The sequence below is a fragment of the Bombyx mandarina genome, chromosome 08 (assembly GCF_030267445.1).
Source record: "Bombyx mandarina strain Sakado chromosome 08, ASM3026744v2".
Lineage (NCBI taxonomy): Eukaryota > Metazoa > Arthropoda > Insecta > Lepidoptera > Bombycidae > Bombyx > Bombyx mandarina.
Genome location: NC_143215.1, coordinates 2,247,436 through 2,255,023, shown reverse-complemented (window position 1 = coordinate 2,255,023; position 7,588 = coordinate 2,247,436). Strand labels below are relative to the sequence as shown.

Genomic DNA, 7,588 nt, shown 5'->3' with positions numbered 1-7,588 from the left:
TAAAAGGAAGCGACATTAAAAAATCCTACCACAAATTGTGTAGCTTCCAGACCCTAAGCACTAGCTTAGTAATTATAACTAAAGTCGATTATTAAGTCTAAGAGTGCAGTGTGTTGTTAGTGCTATTAAAATACCATTACTTAATTGTTCGATTAATTTTTAATTATCAGAATATTAAAGTTAAGTGAAGTGAAGAAAAATCGAGATGAGTACGCAATTTCTTGTCTATGTGAGTAAACAAAGGCAGTTTTGACTAAGCCATCAATGTTCTAGCCTAATGTTCAAACCTTCAAACTTTGTCGTGTATATAATTAAAGCCTTCAAAGCTATTCATACCGACTCACATATCACCAATAATTGTACAATTAATTTTTCAGATGTTTGATTTTTACCATACGATGTTATGCCTTGGTCATTAAGTCGTTATTTTATTTTTGCTTCAAAGGGTGAACAAGCTCACGGCTCATCTGGTGTTAAGCGATTACCGAAGCCCAGAAACATTAAGAGCGTGAGTTCCGCAACCAATTTTTCGACTTGACTTCTAAGTCTATAGTGCAACACTATAGACTTAGAAGTCAAGTCGAAAAATTCAAATCAATCAATCAACGGAATTACTGCTTCGCAAAATAAATAGGCGGGATTGTGAAACCTAGACTCAGTGATTCATAAGACGGTAATCGCGCAGATTATATTGCTTTGCGGATTTTTCATTTGCAATACCTTACACATAGAAGATAGATATAGGCTGTTGCGGGCTTTTTTGTAGAAATATTTAAACATTAAAATATACATTTCCATAATATGTCAAACTCCAACGGTTTTTGCGGCGCACGCCAGAATAGCTCACAGATGGCAGATTTTGTTCTTAATTTTTTTTTTAGATGGGTGGACGAGCTCACGGCCCACCTGGTGTTAAGTGGTTACTGGAGCCCATAGACATCTACAACGTAAATGCGCCATCCACCTTGAGATTTAAGTTCTAAAATCTCAGTATAGTTACGACGGCTGCCCCACCCTTCAAACCGAAACGCATTACTGCTTCACGGCAGAAATAGCCAGGGTAGTGGTACCTACCCGTGCGGACTCACAAGAGATCCTACCACCAGTAAGTGTGAAACCTACGTACTTACCAGTACTTACTAAGCACTTGTGGTTATTTTTTTGGTAATTCACACCATTTCTTTTTCTTTATAAATTACTAGCGGCCGGATCCAGCTTCGCTCGGGTCTTTAACAAAAATTTCAAAATTAAAAATTATAATACACACACATCAACCCTTCTATTTGCGTCAGGTTAAAAAAAAATCTAGATTATAAAGATAGTTTGAATATTATTATTTTAATGAACTTTCATTTTCATTTAAATGATATATTTTTTATCTCTTTTATTATTATTTTTTTATTATAATTTTTCTAATTTTCGTAAAAAGGTCTTAAATGCAAAACAAAAGCCATTGACTTTATTGAGTCTGACCTTCCCTGTGACGTTGTTTTATTTTTTTAAATAAAAGAACCCTTATTGTGGCATAACTATAATAGTTAAGCATATGCTGTCGCGACACTTTTTGTGAATAATAATGTGTTCAACAAAGTCTGATATATTATTTTATTCTATCATCAATAGTTTTCGCAGGGCACGCTATGTAAAGAATATTGTAGGTAATTTTTTTACATCTTGGGTTACATTATTGGAGTTTTAGTAAGGGTCCCTATTTTTTTTTCTTTTATAGATTATAGCCTATGTTACTCGGGAATAGAGTAGCTTCCAGATAGTAAAATAATTTTTCAAACCGGTTCAGTAGTTTCGGAGCCTATTCACTACAAATAAACAAACAAATCTTTCCTCTTTTCAGATAGCCTATGTGTTATTCTGATGTGTAAGCAATATTATTGCAAAGCCTCATCAAACTTCATCTAGTAGTTTTCGCGTAAAAGAGTAAAAAACATACATATATATTCTTACAAACTTTCACATTTAATTTATAATATTAGTCGTAAATAATGTATTGAACGTTATTCAAAGTCAACAATACCTATAACAACACTAGATAACTTTATTTATAAGTAAACTTTATTTTAAGAAATAGGCAAAAAAACCTTTCGACGTTAAGTGAAATTGAATTTAATTCTGAACAGGTTCGACAGCGGCCGGGCTTGCATCATAAAGTAACGGGAATAGCTTCGAATTGCAGCGAAGATCCAAAAAGAGGTAACAATGGAAGAAATCACACTTGACTGCTAAAATTGCCAGTCTTAATAAGCAATGTTTGAAGAGGAAGTCTGAATACCTTAGAAACTATACAACATATAAATATAGATTCACAACAGTGTGCAGCAAAGATCCACAAAGAGGTAACAATGGAAGCAATCACATTTGACTGCTAAAATTGCCAGTCTTAATAAGCAATGTTTGAAGAGGAAGTCTGAATACCTTAAAAACTATACAACATATAAATATAGATTCACAATAGTGTGTAGCAAAGATCCACAAAGAGGTAACAATAGAAGGAGTCACAATGACTGCTAAAACTGCCATTCTTAATAAGCAATGTTTGAAGAGGAATTCTGATTACCTTAGAAACTTTATAACATAACGATATAAATAGCTTACGGAAGTAGATTCACAGCAGACTGCAGCGAAGATCCACAAAGAGGTAACAATGGAAGTAAACACACTTGACTGTTAAGGTTGCCAGTTTTAACAAGCAATGTTTGAAGAGGAAGTCTGAATACTTTAGAAATTATACAACATATGAATATCTTACGGAGGTAGATTCACAACAGTCTGCAGCGAAGATTCACAAAGAGGTAACAATGGAAGCAATCGCACTTGACTGCTAAAATTGCCAGTCTTAATAAGCAATGTTTGAAGTGGAAGTCTGAATTCTTTAGAAACTATACAACATATGAATATCTTACGGAGGTAGATTCACAACAGTCTGCAGCGAAGATCCACAAAGAGGTAACAATAGAAGGAGTCACAATGACTGCTAAAACTGCCATTCTTAATAAGCAGTGTTTGAAGAGGAATTCTGATTACCTTAGAAACTTTATAACATAATGATATAAATAGCTTACGGAAGTAGATTCACAGCAGACTGCAGCGAAGATCCACAAAGAGGTAACAATGGAAGTAAACACACTTGACTGTTAAGGTTGCCAGTTTTAACAAGCAATGTTTGAAGAGGAAGTCTGAATACTTTAGAAATTATACAACATATGAATATCTTACGGAGGTAGATTCACAACAGTCTGCAGCGAAGATTCACAAAGAGGTAACAATGGAAGCAATCGCACTTGACTGCTAAAATTGCCAGTCTTAATAAGCAATGTTTGAAGTGGAAGTCTGAATTCTTTAGAAACTATACAACATATGAATATCTTACAGAGGTAGATTCACAACAGTCTGCAGCGAAGATTCACAAAGAGGTAACAATGGAAGCAATCGCACTTGACTGCTAAAATTGCCAGTCTTAATAAGCAATGTTTGAAGTGGAAGTCTGAATTCTTTAGAAACTATACAACATATGAATATCTTACGGAGGTAGAATCACAACAGTCCGCAGCGAAGATCCACAAAGAGGTAACAATGGAAGCAATCACACTTGACTGCTAAAAATGCCAGTCTTAATAAGCAATGTCTGAAGTGGAAGTCCGAATTCTTTAGAAACTATACAACATATGAATATCTTACGGAGGTAGAATCACAACAGTCCGCAGCGAAGATCCACAAAGAGGTAACAATGGAAGCAATCATACTTGACTGCTAAAAATGCCAGTCTTAATAAGCAATGTCTGAAATGGAAGTCCGAATTCTTTAGAAACTATACAACATATGAATATCTTACGGAGGTAGAATCACAACCGTCCGCAGCGAAGATCCACAAAGAGGTAACAATGGAAGCAATCACACTTGACTGCTAAAATTGCCAGTCTTAATAAGCAATGTTTGAAGTGGAAGTTTGAATACCTTAGAAAGTATATAACATATGAATATCTTACGGAGGTAGATTCACAACAGTCTGCAGCAAAGATCCACAAAGAGGTAACAATGGAAGCAATCAGACTTGACTGCTAAAATTGCCAGTCTTAATAAGCAATGTTTGAAGTGGAAGTCTGAATACCTTAGAATGTATATAACGATATAAATATCTTACGGAAGTAGATTCACAGCAGTCTGCAGCGAAGATCCACAAAGAGGTAACAATGGAAGCGATCAGACTTGACTGCTAAAATTGCCAGTCTTAATAAGCAATGTCTGAAGTGGAAGTCCGAATTATTTAGAAACTATACAACATATGAATATCTTACGGAGGTAGAATCACAACAGTCCGCAGCAAAGATCCATAAAGAGGTAACAATGGAAGCAATCACACTTGACTGCTAAAATTGCCAGTCTTAATAAGCAATGTTTGAAGAGGAAGTCTGAATACCTTAGAAACTATATAACATAACGATAATTATGAATATCTTACTGTTGGCGATAAGTTGGTTGATAAGGCGAGTGACGTCAACCCGGGTTGGACGAGTTTATTAATCTTATTAGATTTCTTGACAATCTTATAAGCCGGATGTCCATCTCGTGGCGATTACTCGTGCCGGTCCGGAGTACTCAATGTAGGGTCCTAAGGTGTACGATATCGTACAAGCTCACTCGAAATTAAACTGAAAAAATTTTCACGACTAAACGTAAACCGAGCCGACCGACCTTGTCACGCGCACGCCTTCTCGCTGACGTCGATGAATGTGTGCAGCTCCCCCTCAGTGTTCCAGCACGAGAAGCATCTTGCTACTCGAAGGCCTTGCAGCACGCAATGGTTCTCCATGTAGCGTTTCCACGCCACCTCGTTCTTTTCCAGGATGACGTCGTCGTCAGTAGATCCCACTCCGCCAAATGCTCTGAATGAGCGCTTTCCCTTCTATTAGCACGGGCGATGCCAGCCCCATAGGGTCGAAGGTTGACATTACCGCGCTTGTCTCTTCTCGTTTGGTTGGATTCCGTGCCTCTATCTCTTTTGGGTCTCGTGGATGGGTCCGGAATCCCATCTCGTCTGACTCGTAGAACCACCGCAGGCGCAGGCCCAGGATCATTTCTTCCTTCTACCCCAGCTCTATGTCTCCCGAGATTGTACCGCCTGCGAGGCTCGCCAGCACGCCGCTTCTATTTGATACCCAGCCTCAGAGCTCGAATATCGCTCCACGATGCACGACATCCACTGCGCTGACTATGTTGATAGCCTCTTCTTCCATCTCGAAACTCTGTAGGTAGTCGTCCATGTAGGGATTGTAGTAGATCCGGTCTCGGCATAGAAGATCGTTAAGACTAGTTCCATCGAATTTCGCGACGGCGTCGAACACGAGGCGTTTCTTGACCTTCGTCGGTGTGTGACTGCGAAATGAGGCAGGTACTACTTCCGTTTTGATCCTGCTCCATCATGTGGAACTTCCTCAGCGTACCCATTTTCGATGAGGGTAGTCATATGCTTGCTATATTCTACTTGCAAGTCGGGGTCTCTGTGTAGCTTCTTTTCCACGCCTCTGAGGCTCGTGAGGCTCGTCAGCGTGGACCTGTAGTTGTCAGGAAGCGTGGTTTTTTTTCTCACTTCGAAGCGGCCGTCGTCGCGTTTCCGACCTGTCTTCTCCAAGATGTCGAGCGCTTTCGCCTTTATATCCGTGCTCGGACGCTTGGATGCGACTCCCAGCGATTCTAAGTGCTCCTTCATCGGTCTGTTCCAGGCCTCTTCATCGCATCAATACATGGGTGCCATGGGCGCTCCTGCCCCCGCGCGTCCGATGAGTCTCCAGTTGTCCTGCCCGATCGATAGTTTGGAGGATTGTTCTTCGTAACATAACTGTTCCACGAGGCCCTTCAGGTGCGTGTAGCCTTCGATGATCTCTCTCTTCAGTCGCTGGGGTGTAAGGTTCATGTCGTCCATGGTGCGCGCTCCGACGATCGTCCTCTTCTGCCGCTGGTGAGGCCCTCGAACTCGGATGTTAAGATTCATAGAGTCCTTCTTTGTCAGAGTCTTCCCGTCCACGGTCTCGAGGCGGAGCGCCTCCTTGGATCCCTTCAGGCCGACCTGCTTCGCCACGCTCTAGTTCAGGAGATTTACCGTGGAGCGTTCGTCCAGCAGGGCCAGCAACGTTGTCGATCTCGATGGCCCGTACATTTCAACGGGCACCATCTTCAAGTACGCCCTTCTGATACGTGTGCAGTTAATGGGAAATCACACGATGTTCGCGACTTTCCTGTTCTCTGCTGACTCTGTCTCCCACTTCTCGTCGTAAATAAATAATAAATAAATAAATATATCGAGTGATAGTGCCAGTGCTTGCAGGCGCGGCATGGCGGTCGTTGGCATGATTGCTTCCGGTGCTTACCGTCCAGGCACATGTAACGTAGGCGTGACTCCTTGGCCATTCTCCACCGTTCCTACACCGTAGCACCCTTGTACCTCGGACAATCGTACAGCGGGTGTCCTTCCTTGCACTGCGGGCACGCCGTCTTGTCTTTCATTGCTCTGCCCGAAGTTGCGCACTCAGTGCAGTCGGTTGTGGCGTGCGTCGCCTGTCGCCTCGACGGTTGTCTTTTTGAAGCTACCTCGGCCACAACGTGTGGCCCGCCATCTAATTTAGGAAGCCGCACATCCTGTTGAGTTCCGGGTCTCCTTCAGTCTTATCAATAATGTGATCGTACAACCGGAACCTCAGGATGGTCAGCATCTTGTCGGCAATGCTCCTCAGTAGTTCGGGCGACATCAAATACTGAGGTTTCCGCAGCCCCCTCATCGCTGCGACGGTATTGTTGATATTGCTCGCCAGTCGGAAGTCTTCGTATCCGGTCTAGCTCCGCTAAGACCAAAGCGTCCGCCCTTTCATAGCACCATCGCAGTGATTCATAAACTTCCTCTGGTGTGCACTCAGAGCACAGCTGGCTGCGGACTCCTTCCCTGGCTTGTCCCTTCAGCGCTCTTCTCAGCCGTGCCATGTTTTAAGCGCTCAAGAAGAGTGGAGCGGTATCCTCATGGACGGCCTTGAAGGCCGCTCACTCCCTGCGGTCACCTTCGAACGTCAGCAACTGGTGCATATAGTTGGGTTGTGGTGGCACGTCCTTGGTCGTCGCACTCCTCACCGCTTCCACTATCGCCTTAGCCAGGTCCCTGTTGTCGCACTCTTCCATGTTGGCGTTGCTGACAGGTGCTGGTAGGATCTCAATGTGCTCGCCTGTGGGCTCCTTGCCCAAACGGCCCGCTGACGTCTGAACCCAGACCCTGACCTGATCCTCCCGGTCCTTTGGCTCTTCTATGATGGATCATCGTCGTCTTCATTCTCGGCCTGGATCAACTCCAGGCGGAGTCTGGCGGCTGTAGTGGCTGCTTGTGCTTCTCTCAATTCTTTTTCCACTAGTTCCACTCTTGCTGCTATCTCCTTACGTTGTTGCAATTTCTTCGACGTGGGTCTATTTTGAACACGTGTCTGCGTCGTTGTCTCTTAAGTTTTGTATTCTGGGTCAGTCCTAATAAGCAATGTTTGAAAAAGAAGTCTGAGTACCTTAGAAACTATACAATATAACAATATAAATATCTTAC

General features: G+C 42.2%; 1 pseudogene; it reads right to left on the bottom strand.

Annotated features, from left to right (window-relative positions):
* Positions 1–2,153: 2,153 nt before the first annotated feature.
* On the bottom strand, positions 2,154–7,065 carry LOC149502415 (uncharacterized; annotated as a pseudogene).
* Between the last annotated feature and the right edge of the window lie 523 nt (positions 7,066–7,588).